The sequence below is a fragment of the Hibiscus syriacus genome, unplaced genomic scaffold (assembly GCF_006381635.1).
Source record: "Hibiscus syriacus cultivar Baekdansim isolate YM2019G1 unplaced genomic scaffold, ASM638163v2 tig00110338_pilon, whole genome shotgun sequence".
In the NCBI taxonomy this organism is placed as follows: Eukaryota; Viridiplantae; Streptophyta; class Magnoliopsida; order Malvales; family Malvaceae; genus Hibiscus; species Hibiscus syriacus.
The window spans coordinates 656,201-670,992 of record NW_024062691.1 but is presented as its reverse complement, the minus strand read 5'-3'; the positions used below and the strand labels follow the sequence as shown (position 1 = coordinate 670,992).

The window sequence follows — 14,792 nt, the reverse complement described above, 5'->3', positions numbered from 1 at the left end:
GATCCGAATTCCAAATCACGAAATGGAGACCCCATGCAAGTCCCATGACCGATCACGTTAGGACGTATCACTTTTTGGACGATTCCAAGACAAATGGCCAAATTCCAGGTCGTTTGAGAGAGACACCCACAAGCAGAATGAACCAAGGAGGTTTTGAAAGTATGACTGTATCGTTAAAAAAATTAAATTCTTTTATATTTTAAGTATTTTTTATTGATTATATAATTTTATATCTTTTAAAATTTTAAAATTTTATATCTCTTAAATTTTTATTATTTATTTTTTAAATTCGTACTCTTAAAAAAAATCATATGTACGACTCTATCTACAAGATTATCAAATAGGTGACCCAATCCCAAAACAACAACAGTAGAGTTGGTATTTTCCCCATCAAAACCCAACTTCAGGTAAAGCTCTGCTCAGCCCCACCCCTCGTATACTCGTCTTATACCACCCGCCTCTTAATCATACCATGTTTATATACACCTTACCACTCCATCTTTATTTTGCTTCACACTCTCTGCTCAATGTTGGCAAACAAACAGCATCTCCAACCGGCGACCGTTAAGATGGAGCTTGATTTATCAGGTTTACATCTGGACATGCACCCTATTACAAATGTTAAATCCATCAAGAGAAGATTCAACCACCAACAAATTAGGTCTCTAGAAGACATGTTCGAGTCTATTAACAAACTTAATAACACAGTAAAAACATAAATGTATTTCCTTCTCTGCATTACAACAATACTACATCACGCTATTTATACATACAATCATAATTATAGAATAATGACTCACCATGACAGCTCATTAATACTAACTGCTCATCAATAACAACTTGCCCCTAATCCATGCAACGTAGGTGACTCATCTTTCTTGTTATTCTTGTTATTCATAGCTCCAACGTCCTTCCAACTTCTCTGTGCTACATCATCTTTCTGTTTTTCATGGCTGCAACATTCTCCCAACTTTTTTTATGCTTCTGCACCAACAACTTGAACTTTTCCACGAAACAAAGAAAACGCTGAATTTGATAATGGTTTTGTCAATCCATCAACAAGTTGATGACATGCAAGAACATAGTTTACACTTAGTTCTTTATTTGCTACATTCTCTCGCACAAAGCACATATCTAGTTCCACATGCTTCGATTTAGCATGAAATACAGGGTTGACACTCATCGCCACTACACTAGTGTTATCACTCTATATAATAGGAACTTATCCTTGCTTTTCACCCATGTCTCGTAGCAATGATTGAATCCAAACCACTTCATCAACTGTGTTTGCAATACTTCGATATTTTGCTTCTGTGGTAGAACGAGCCATAGTTTTCTATTTCTTTGAGCTCCACGAAACTAGATTTTTACCAAGAAATACAAACTGGCCTTATATCGATCTGCAGTCATCTGAATTGCTTGCCCAATCAGCATCAGCAAAAGCAACAATGTCACTTGTTAAACTACTAGCATAGAATACAATACCATAGTGAGTTGTACCAGCCAAATACCGAAGTATTTGTTTGACAGCTATCCAATGTTCTTCACATGGATTATGCATATACTTTGCTACACGAAGTACGCTGAATGCAATGTCTGGTCTGGTGTGAGTGAGGTACATTAATCCACCAACAATACTCTGAAACTGTTGACCATCACTAAGAGGTTTGCCTGCATCCTTCTTAAGTTTTGATGACAAAATAATTGGAGTAGGAACAACCTTAGCTCCTGTCATGTTTGAAATTTCAAAAAGCTCCTTGATAAATGTTTGTTATTTTAAAACAAGCTTATTACTATATCTTATAACTTCAATGCCCAGAAAATAACTTAGAGAACTAAGATATTTATGCGAGAATTTCTTACCTAGTTGCTGAACAATTGTTTCAATAACAGTAGATGAATCCCCAGTGATGACAATGTCATCAACATAAACAAGCATGAACACTCGACTTCCATTCATGTACAATACAAATAATGAAGCATCAGCACCTGGAAGAACAAACAGTGACCTGCTCGATCTCAAAGGATTCTGAGATGCAACACTTCTCATTTCAACATTCGCATATGGAAACACACATTCATCAAAATGTACATGTCGAGAAATATACACCCTACCATCTTTTGCTAAACATTGATAGTCTCAATGTTGAGGACTATAGCCCAGAAAAACGCATGGTTCAAATCTGAAAGCAAGTTTAGTAGAGTGAAATGGTCGAGTATATGGAAAACAACGATAGCCAAATACTCTTAAGTGAGCATATTCATGCTTCTTCCCAAACAAACGTTCAAATGAAGATACACCATTAAGGACTTTAGTTGGAAGTCGATTGATCAAGTGAACCACAGTGACAATAGCATAGGACCAAAACTTCATTGGCAAAGAAGCGCGATGTCACGGACTTAATCGCTCAATAAGCCTCGTGCGGCCTTAACTCCTTTTCGCCCCTCGCGATAGCTAAGTCAGCCTCACTCAAACTCGTGTTAGTGAAAGGATTGGCAAGGAAACAAAGAAGAAATGAAAGAACTTAGAGAGAAAGCTTGTTGAATGCTTGAATACTTACAACTCTTGGATGATTTACAAATGAGGATTCTATACCTATTTATAGCATCCCACCTCCTCAATGGACGGTAGAGATTGATTTGATCCTACGGTAGGGAGAGATTCTCTAGAATTCTCTATTATTTCTTACCTAACATGGAAGACTCTAGAATGCTTCTAGAATATGTACAAGTCTTGAGTGTTCTAGAATAATCTACACTATTCTATCAACCTCCAAGACCAAATGTGGCCCAACATAGCCAAAATAGCCCAAAGTGTGGGGGAAATGCCCAATTTCGTGACATTCTCCCCCACCTATTCTGGCGTCGTCCTCGTCGCCTTGTACGCTTTGAGATGTTCTTCGAACTGCCACAGGTCTTCAGCTAGTTCCCATGTTGCCTCGGACTTTGGTAGTCCTCTCCACTTGATTAAATACTCGGTACGCGGTGGGACTCCTCTCTTGCGGACCGTCCTGCTTGTAAACACCGTTTCTACCTCTTTGTCATAAGACTTGGTTACAACTGGAGGTGCTCGATGCGAATACCCTCGGCTTGGGTCTTCTTTGTCGGCATGATATGGCTTGAGCATACTTACATGGAAGACCGGATGAATCTTAAGTGTACTTGGTAAGTCTAAGCGATAAGGCACTTTCCCACCTTGGCAAGTACTTGGAATGGTCCCTCGTATCTCCGTATTAGTCCTTTGTGAACACTTCGGAGGGCTTTGAATTGTTGTGGCAAAAGCTTCACAAAGACTAGGTCTCCAACAGAGAACTCCCGATGTTGCCTCTTCTCGTCCGCCCATTTCTTCATCTTCTTTCGTGCTTTCTCCAAACATGCGCGGTTGATGTCGGTGTTCTCCTCCCATGACTTAGCCATCTTGGCGGCCCCGTGACTCTTACCCTCGTCAAGTGGCATTATCAGTGTGTGCGGAGTGAGCGGTTGTTGTCCGGTCGCAAGCTCGAACGGACTCCGGCCTGTGGCTTCACTTCGCTTCAAGTTATAAGAGAATTGGGCGACGTCTAGCAATTTAGCCCAATCTCGCTGGTTAGTACTCACAAAGTGCCGCAAATAACACTCCAACAAGGCGTTCACCCGTTCGGTCTGCCCATCAGTTTGAGGGTGAAAGCTTGTGGAGAAATTTAACTCGGTGCCAAGGAGTTTGAACAATTCCGTCCAAAGGCGTCCGGTAAATCGAGGGTCTCGATCACTGATGATGCTCCTTGGTAGGCCCCAATGCTTTACAACGTTCTTAAAGAACGCTCGCGCGGACTCCTCCGCAGTGCAATCCTTGGGGCATGGTATGAAAGTCCCATACTTAGAAAATCGATCCACGACGACCATGATCGAACCGTATCCTTCGGACTTGGGTAATGCACTAATGAAATCCAAGGTGATTGAATCCCAAGGTCTTTGGGGAACTGGAAAAGGTTCGAGTAATCCCGTCGGCTGTCGGTTCTCTACTTTATCTTGTTGGCACACCAGACAAGTCTTTACGTAAAGCTCCACGCTATCCTTCATATGGGGCCAAAAGTATGTTGTCTCTAGCAACGCCATAGTACGCTTTTGACCCGGATGACCAGCCCACTTGGTGTCGTGACACTCTTTGACAAGATCTCGCCTTAAGTTATCCCACTTTGGAACATAGATTCGTCGTCCCTTGGTGTAGAGTAGACCGTCCTCTACCCAAAACCGTTGGGTTTTGCCATCGCTAGCCAGCCTTACTAATTCTCTTGCCATTGGATCTTGCTCAAGGCCCTCCTTGATGCGCTCCAACATGGTTCCCTTGGCTAGAGAGATCGCGGCGAGCTCCGCCTTTCGACTTAAGGCATCGGCTACAACGTTGGCTTTGCCGGGCTTGTATTTCAACGTGTAGTCGAACTCAGCTAGGAAGTCTTGCCACCTAGCTTGTTTTGGTGATAGCTTCTTCTGGGTCTGAAAGTAACTCGTCGCCACGTTGTCGGTCTTGATGGTGAAGTGCGCACCGAGTAAGTAATGTCTCCATACCCGCAAGCAATGGATGATGCTCGTCATCTCCATCTCTTGCACCGTGTACCGCCTCTCGGTGTCATTCAGCTTGCGGCTCTCAAATGCTATCGGATGCCCCTCTTGCATTAATACTCCCCCGATAGCGAAGTCGGATGCATCGGTATGCACCTCGAACGACATGGTAAAGTCGGGTAAGGCCAAGATAGGTTCTTAGCTAACTGCTGCCTTCAGGTTCTCAAAGGCCTTCTGATATTGTTCGGACCACTCCCATGCCTTCCCTTTCTTGAGTAGGTCCGTCAATGGTGATGCTTGCGCCGAGTAGCCTTGTATAAACCGGCGATAATAATTTACTAGACCAAGGAAGGACCTCATCTCACTTACCTTGGTCGTCGGCTCCCACTCGGTTATGGCCTTGATTTTGTTCCTGTCCATTAATAGCTTCCCGTGGCCGATTACATGTCCAAGGAAGTGTACTTCCTCGGTGGTAAACGTGCACTTTTCCTTCTTGACGTACAGCTCATTTTCTCGAAGTATCTTGAACACAATCCTCAAGTGGTATACATGTTCTCCGATGGAGTTACTGTATACCACGATATCGTCCAAGTACACCACCATGAACTGGTCCAAGTACGGTTGGAAGAGCTTGTTCATGAGCGTGCAAAACATCGCCGGTGCATTGGTTAGACCAAAGGGCATGACCAACCACTCGTACGATCCGTATCGGGTGATGCATGCAGTCTTTGGCTCGTCGCCTTCTGCTATTCAAACTTGGTAGTAGGTTTTTTGCAAGTCCATCTTCGTGTACACCTTGGCTCCTCCAAGTCTGTCAAATAAATCGGTAATCAAAGGGATCGGGTAGCGATTTTTAATGGTTACCTTGTTAAGTGCCCGATAATCGACGCACATGCGCAATGACCCATCGTGCTTCTTTTGGAAGAGTACCGGTGCGCCATACGGTGCCTTTGAAGGTCGAATCATTCCCATATCGACTAGCTCCTTGAGTTGCCTTTGAAGTTCCTCAAGTTCGGGTGGGGCCATTCGGTAGGGTGCCAGGGAAGGCGACTTGGGACCGGGTTCCAACTCGATCTTGTGATCCACCTCACGCTTTGGTGGAAGTTTATTTGGTAACTCGGGTGGCATCACGTCCTTGTTCTCCTCTAAGACTTCACGGATGATCAATGGTAGGTCATCCGTTTTCTCGATCTCGTCATCTTCCTTTAGCATGGCCAAGTAAGTAATGTCCCCTTTCTTGATGCCTTTACCAAGTTGTATGGCCGAGAGTTGTGTGGCATCTCGACCTTGCTCTTTCGGTGCCTCGACCATGGGGATCATGCAAGGAGACCCTTTCTCCAAGATGCAAACAAAACTAAATGAAGGCATAGGGAAAGCGATTACCTGTCGAAGGAAGTCCAACCCCAAAACAACCTTGAAGTCATCCATGGGAACGACGAAAAAGTTCACTCGGCCCTTCCAAGTGCCTAAGCGTAGCTCAACCCCTCGTGCCACGCCATAGAATGGTGTCGCTTGTGCATTTACCGTCATGAGCCATCCTGTGCTCTTAGTGTACTTCAGGCCCAAACGGTTGGCTTTATCTTTGGACATAAAGTTGTGGGTAGATCTCGTATCCACCATGGCTCTTGTCAGCTTCTCGTTGATCACCGCTTCCACATACATGAGCCCATTACTCGGTGTTGGAGTCAACGACTTGGCCTTCAAGGCGTTTAAAACTTGGAGTGATCCCATCCCGGCTTGAGACTCTGTGTCTTGACGATCAACGATGGCGGACAAAGAACCAAGTTTGGGACAACTACTCATCGGATGCGGCCCTTTACACAAGAAGCATCCTCCTTTAGGAACGAATGCCTTTTTCTTCTCTTCGTAGTCCCTTCGGCCCGGACGTCGATCTCGATCTCCCTCTTTAGCTTGTGGCCTTCGGTGATCTCGATCTCGGTTGCCTTGGTTATTCTCCCGCCGTTCTCCCCCACCTCTGGCTGGATATTTATCCTTGTTTTTCACCGCATTGGTGTGGGAGTATGATTGGAAGTCGACGAGTGACTCGGCGATGGCAATGGCTTCATCAACCGTTTTAATGTCCCGACGGTGCATCTCTTGCTTGGCCCATCCTTGTAGTCCGTCAATGAAATAGAACAAGAGATCTTCTTCGGACATATTGGGAATTTGAAGCATAAGGGTTATGAATTCTTTCACATAGTCCCGCATAATACCCCGTTGCTTCAACTCCCGTAATTTTTTACGAGCCTCGTAGACCACATTCTCAGGATAGAAGTGCTTCTTGAGTTCTTTCTTGAACTCATCCCACGTGTCTAACCGATAAGCCCCTCGCTCAATGTCGGCATGTTTCCTACGCCACCATAACATAGCAGTATCGGAAAGATATAAGGCAGCGGTCTTTACCTTGGCGGCCTCGTCATTAAGGCCGATTCCCTCGAAGTATTGCTCCATCCACCATAGGTAGTTTTCGACTTCCTTGGCGTCCCTTGCCCCGTTGAACCCTTTCGGCTTGGGGCACTCGACCCTCGGGGTGGAGACATGGTTAGCACTCCCGCTAACGGCGGCTCTCTTGCAGAGCGTCAAGTCCTCCCGCATCCCTTCGATGCTTTCACGGACGGCTTGGATCATATCCTCTAGCTGTATGAACCGAGCTTCCACCTCGTTGTTGGTCTCTTCGACATTTCCTTTGAGTGTGTTAACTTGCTCCAAGACATGGTCCTCCAACGTCTTGAAGTCGTGCTGGACCCTTTCCAGCTTCTCGCCAAACTCTGCCACCATCGGTTCTAAGAAACCGCTCTCGCGGGCCTTACTTTGGTCCCTCTTCTTATTCTTATTGGTGGGTGCAGCTTCTCTTCCACGTTCCTCATCAATAGTCGACTCGTTCGAGTTTCAGACTATTCCTACAATACACGTGCACGATATTGACGCCTTTACCGGCTCTGATACCAACTGTCACGGACTTAATCGCTCAATAAGCCTCGTGCGGCCTTAGCTCCTTTTCGCCCCTCGCGATAGCTAAGTCAGCCTCACTCGAACTCGTGCTAGTGAAAGGATTGGCAAGGAAACAAAAAAGAAAGGAAAGAACTTAGAGAGAAAGCTTGTTGAATGCTTGAATGCTTACAACTCTTGGATGATTTACAAATGAGGATTCTACACCTATTTATAGCATCCCACCTCCTCAATGGACGGTGGAGATTGATTTGATCCTACGGTAGGGAGAGATTCTCTAGAATTCTCCATTATTTCTTACCTAACATGGAAGACTCTAGAATGCTTCTAGAATATGTACAAGTCTTGAGTGTTCTAGAATAATCTACACTATTCTATCAACCTCCAAGACCAAATATGGCCCAACATAGCCAAAATAGCCCAAAGTGTGGGAAAAGGCCCAATTTCGTGACAGCGAGCTAACAAAGTAAGTGTCATTTCAATGACATGACGGTGTTTCCTTTCGACAACACCATTTTACTGGGAAATGTGAGGACAAGTAAGTCGATGTTAATTAATGGGCAATACTCCCCGCCCCAATCACTTTGAACAACAAGTATATTAGCTCCAAGTTGTGTATGAACAAGTTGTTTGAACAACTGAAAGCAGTACAGTGCTTGACCCTTATCTCGAAGTAAATACAGCCAAGTATATCAGGAATAGGCATCAACAAATGCAATATAATACTTAAATCCATTAGATGGAGTGGGTACATGACCCTATAGATAAGTAAAAACCAATTGGAATGGGCGATCATAAACTGTTATAGATTTAGGAAATAATAGAGCATGTCTTTTTCCCATTTGACAAGCAACACATAAGGAATGAGGATTTTTATTTAAACTAAGGATATTAACATCAGTACATGTATTGCTCAAGTCTAACAAAACAGCATGAGAAGGATGACCAAGACGATTATGTCATATACTATAATCAACACCAACTCCTATTGAAACAAACACTTTAGGACTAGAACCTTCAAACAATGAAGCACTAGGCTGAAATTCATATAAACCATTAACATCCTTCCCTCGCAACAAAACAACACCAAAATCTTCATCACGCACCACACAATCTCGAGCATGAAATTCCAGGGAGACATAATTGTCTCTAGCAAGCTTTGACACCGATACAAGATTTTTAGTTATAGATGAAACATGAAGCAAATAATGTCAAAGAACGAAAGGAGGTTGGTAATGAAGAATAACTAGTTTTTGAAATTTGAAGAAATTTACCATCCTCAATCATTAACTTACCATGACCAACATAATTTGTTCCATCAGTAACAACAGTCTCATCAGTAGTTACATGGTGAGTAGTACCTGAGTCAACAAACCAAGAGCCTGTGTTAATACTAAGAGCTCCACGACCTTATCCAACAAGTCCAGGAGACTGCACAACAACCTGATTTACATATCCACATTCATGATTGTCCTTGTATTGACACATATTAGCTGATGGAGATTGATCGTTCGAACGACCTTTGTGGCTTTGAGAAGAGACACCATTGAAGGTTTTATCACACCTATACCAGCAATGGTCAACCAGATGACCAATTTTTCCACATAGCTGGCACTGAAGTTTAGTGTGACCTTGACCACGATGATTATCCATCTGATTATCATCGGTGGACTGAAGGGAAACACGAGCTAAATTAGCACTCATATGAACAATATCATAATGATTAAAAAAATTGTTGAGTTTCAGCATCAATCAAAATAGAAATGACTCATTCAAGTGTAAACGGCTCTCGACTTGCAGTGATAACTGCAATAAATGGGCGATATTCTGGTGGAAGACCGTTAAGGAGATTGGCAATCTTTTCAAAATCAAAAATGGGGCTTTCATAAGCAGCCAAACCATCAGTGATTTCTTTAACTTGAGAAATGTAAGCTCGCATCCCCAGGTCGCCTTTATTGATTGTCTTAAGCTTGTAATGGAGATTCATAAGCGTGGTGGTAGACTTGCTGGCAAAGAATCGACTCACAGTTTTCCAAACATCAGCGACGGTCTCAGCTCCAACAAGCTGAGGAAGTAAGGAATGGCTGATAGTGGAAAGCAACCAAGACGTCGGGGGACTGTCTTGAGCTATAAACATCTCATATTCTTCATTGTCAACTTCCAGCCCATCATCCCCAAGAACCGTAGCAGGTGGAAGCTGGAGAGCACCGGTGAGAAGCTTCTCAAGCCTATGACTTCTTACTGCTAAGAGGACATGCTGCTTCCAGAGTAAAAAGTTAAAATCGTCAAGGATTATGCTGATCTTTTTATTGTTAAATACCTTACCACTAAGAGACTCAGAGGACCCGCCGGTGGAGTCAGCAGAAAGAGTGGCCATCAGATAGAAGAAAAAAAAAACTAAACTCCCACAGATTCCCGGGCACAAGCATCTTATACCATGTTAACAAACTTAATAACATAGTAAAAACAGAAATGTATTTCCTTCTCTGCATTACAACAATACTACATCACGCTATTTATAAGTCTCTACATACAATAATAATTCGAGAATAATTACAGCTCACCATGACAGCTCATTAATACTAACTGTTCATCAATAACAACATGCCCCTAATCCATGCAACGTAGATGACTCATCTTTCTTGTTATTCTTGTTATTCATAGATGCAACATCCTTCCAATTTCTCTGTGCTACATCATCTTTCTATTTTTCATGACTGCAACAGAGTCGGACTCGAGACCGGAGTCGGTGATTAAACAACAACTAGCTGATGAGCTTGGACTACAGCCTCAATAGATTGCTATATGGTTCCAGAATAGAAGAGCTAGATCAAAAGCTAAACAAATTGAAAGGGATTACAACGTTCGGAAATGGAGTTATGATGCTTTTTCTTCTAGCTACGAGTCCTTGAAACGAGAAAATCAATCCCCGTGTATCCAGGTATTCCCTTTATCATTCACCATGCATGTGGAATTGGATTCGAAACACCTTGATATTGCTAGTTCTAATACTGATGGTTTCCCAACAGTTGCAAAAACTGAAGAATCAGTTTGAAATGGAACATGGAAACCAACCCTGTAGACCAAACATAGCAGATGAAAACAGTGGTGCTATATTCAACAAGAACGAGAAGGCCACCCTTGTATTTGAAGGAAATGACCATTTGCTTTCATGCGATGACAATAACAGAAATGTAGAGAGGGGATGAAGATATGGTGGTTCTGAACATGAAAGAAGACACTGATGGCTCCTAGACTTTGTCGGGAAAACAATTATTTCCTTGATGAGTCAAGTTGTAGTTCAAACTGGTGGGAGTACTGGTGAAGTTGAATGGTAAATTGAAATATGCAGCGCCTTGAGTCAAAAGCCCACCAACCGAATTCCATCTAAAATTTTTTACTCTCTACATATATATATCATTGTATCAACTATAAATCAATTATGCAAGCACTGAGGTTTCTCATTCCATTATCTAGTCGTACATTCCTGGTTCTGAAAGCTAAAACTGAAATAAAAATACACAGGAAGAATAGTAAGAATTGAAACAAGCATCCAAGAATGTTAAATTTGCAGTATATGTGCACGTCAATTATATTCAGCATTGATTAACCAAGTTGGATTTATTTTTGAGGAAAAAATTGAGAAACAGTACAATTTTCACTGTGTTAGTCAACAGAGAATTCTCAAATGTTCCCACCAATAATATCAAAGAGAGTACACTACAGATAGTCTAATTCTTGATACAAGCCAGAAATGTTGCTACATCATAATGTAGTGAGCAATTCTATTACATACAAAACCTATATAGATTAAAAAGAAAGGGAAAAGAACTCCAAATACAAGCATCTAAAGCTCGATTTTGACTTTTACATCCCCATTCTGTAAAATACTATGTGATTGAGCAAGCCGTTTAGATTCCTGCATTGTATGAAGAGCTTTAACTTAACATAATCAGTGACAAAAACTTAACAGAGAATACAGAATGACAAATGGTATTCAATTTTCAAGGGGACAACAGAAAAATATGCATAACTATCAATTTCAATGATCTAGTTTCATATTAACTCACTATATGGCTTCTTAAGACATGCACACATTTGAAAAACACAATTTTTTTTTTTGATAGGAAAAGATTATGGGGTGAGAGAGGCTCGACCTCAGGATTTCTCAGAAGCTTTTGAAATTAAAACATATACTGCAAATATAAGATGTGCACCGAGTTCAGATATTGTAAAAACACATTTCTTCTTCAGTTCTTCCTAATCCAATAAAAAAAAATATATGCTTGTTTCCACTTTTATCAAGCAGAGAGCAGAGTTGTGTAAGAAAATGGGGAAAAAATATTATAACATAAGACATTGATGCCAAGAAAGTTTTGGATAAAAATAATGTCTTTAGATTGCCTTCATTTCACTCCTTAACTATAAAAACACGAAGGCAGAAGCCAAAGAAAACAAACACCAGATAAGAAGAAAATAAGCCTGTGCATAATGTTGTTAAGGGCACGAGGTGCACTCTAGGTGCTTAAACCCTTACATTGCCTCAGGCTCAAGGTGCATAAAAAGTACAAGCTTGAGTGAAGTAAAGTGCAATAGCTATATGTGAGTTTTTGTAATACATACATATATATAAAAGCCTAAGTAAAATAACAAACTCTAAAGTGGGATCTAGTTTATCTATAAAACATGCAATTCTTTAATTAGTCAATATGCATGATTTACTTATGGTCAATGTTTGTTGTTAATGCTCAAATATTACGAAGTATAGTGTTTGATATTCTCCCTTTCTTACTAGTAAAGGTATATCAATAAAAAAAGTGAAAAATAAAATAATTTAAGAGAAATTCAATAGGACGGTATTTTTTATCCCTATCGCCTGGCAAAAAAGCGAGCATATTGTTCACTAGGCATGCGCCTGAAAAGGTTCAAGACACTTTTTTAGTATAATGCTTAGGCACAAGGTGGAGGCATGCCTAGGAGCAAGGCGGAGGCGTGCCTAGGAGCATGCCTAGACAACATTGCCTGGACATTTTCAAAAGGCATGCAAGACAATGTCCATCCAAGGAGAACTATTTACTACTTATGGATAACACAAAAAAGAGGACATTCATAACATTTACAAAAGCATGATCATCAAAATAACTCACAGCAGCAGCACTTGCACGTATCCCCCTGTAGGATTCAACTTCATCGGGAAATGTCTGCTCAAGATCTTCAAGAAGATGCTTCCGTAAACTCTATGAAATTCAATAGTTGAGTAAATACAGATCAAATTGTGCTTAATGATATAAAATAAGAACAAACTGCCCTATAAGAGGAAATAAGAACTACCTTGAAGGCATCGGTTTTGCCTTTAGTAACCTGATTTTTAGCAATACAGTCGTTTAAAACATCCCTCGTAAATTCATCGGGGTTCTTCCCATCATCAATCAAACTAACACAAAAATTGACAAATTACTACTAGCAACTAAAGAAAAAAAACTAATTTGTCAAAATAAATAAATAAATAAAGGAAACCAAACCGACTTAAGAACTTCCATGGGCACTTGAATATTACACTTCTCAGATAATTTTTCCATATTATCGAGCTCCGTAACTAACGAATTGCTACAAAAACAACAGAATAAATAAACGAAACCCCTAATGAGATTAGCAATGCTGCAAAAAGGTAGCAAAGATCTTGCAAATTTACAACAACAAAAAAAATTGAAGGGGGTGAAATTACAGGCGTTGAAGGAGAGGGAGCTGCAAAGCGGAATTGAAAGAAGAGACGGTGAGGTATAGCTGTTGGAGAAGACCTAAGGTTTTCTGGATGGAATTTATTACTTGACTCAGATTCTACTTTGGATCATCATTAGGCGTTGCGTTTGGGGTGTCGTTGTTTTGAGTGCTTACTAAGCCGTTGCCACTGCTCCCACCCGTCCCTAACGTCGAAGCTTGTGACGAATCCATTTCTATAGACTTGTAATTTCTTCCTCCTCTCCTCCGATTGATTCACTGTAATTACAATCAAAAGAAGTCCAATGAATTTGGGAACTTCAGAATTGAAATGATTGACTAGGGTACTCTAGTGTGTCTTCGGTTTTATTTTACGGGCCTCCCTTTGATTGAAAATAAGTTCAAAGGCCCATCAATATAGAAGTTTTTAATTAAATAATAAAAATGGGCTTCAATTGTTTGGTGTCAGAGAAATATCCATAGAAAGTGAAATTAGCCTAATCTGTTTTTGGAAAGCCCAACTCTTGCCAATTTGTAAAGTGAAAAACAGCGAGTATGATGGACAAAAAGAACAATAGTAGCCAATTCTCCTAAAAACTTCAAATTATCATATAATTTATATATGTTATATTTTTTATTAATAATCTAGTTTCATATCTTCTAAATTTTTTTAATAGTATGAGGTGATTACAAAATAGTATTTATTCATAATATTTCTTAACCATTAACAACGCACAGAAATCTATAGACATTCATGCTCGAACTCAGGACCTCAAATGAAAACAACACTCTCTTTAATCACTAATGTCACTTGATAGATTCATCCCCTCTAAAATTTTATAATTTCACTGCATATATAAAATCGTATGTTAAGTGTTTACATCGATGGTGTATCTTAAAAGCTCCAACACTTCCAACCAACCTTTGGAACTGATATAAAGAACTAAGTACTGATGTGAAACACCATACCGAACCTACTCATCAATTTGTTCAGATGTCAATTTTCCAAACAAAAATTTTCTTGTTAAAACTATGTGCTGAATGAAAACACCTTTACTTCTACCAGCTGTTTAGTTCCTTGGTGAAAAAAAAAGAGGCAGGTTGATGATCTGGGCCACAAGAAAAGCCGAGAAATGGGTTCTAATATTCTGCTTCGTTCAAGAACATATGCCTCATCGCGTCCACTTCATTAGATTCATTTATTCAAAACCATTTCTATTAGCTGATCTCATTCTAAAGCCTTTATCCCACTTGCAAAAGTCTTAATCAACTTGTAGTATACTACACCCAAAAATTATATCTATAAAGCAAAGTAATGGCAGCTTTTGATGCAAGATTTATGCGTGCGTATATATATAATTCTGCTGAAAAATAAAACAAATCTTGATGAAAGGACCAGCTGTGTTTGCTTCAGATTTTAGAAGATGTGGGATTGGCTGGAAATGGATTTTGCCCAAATATATTATGCAAAGCATATAAAGCTGGGAGGAATCGAACCATCAAATAATACGATGATGATTTATGCTATGCATAAAATATCAGAAATTAATAAATAAAAGTGACTAGAATGAGCTAGGTTTTAGATT

At 40.6% G+C, this 14,792-nt stretch overlaps 2 pseudogenes; one reads left to right on the top strand and one right to left on the bottom strand.

The window, feature by feature from the left end:
- The first annotated feature begins 511 nt into the window (after window positions 1–511).
- Window positions 512–10,828, top strand: LOC120120377 (annotated as a pseudogene).
- Window positions 10,829–11,171: 343 nt separating this feature from the next.
- LOC120120398 lies at window positions 11,172–13,557 on the bottom strand (annotated as a pseudogene).
- Window positions 13,558–14,792: the final 1,235 nt, after the last annotated feature.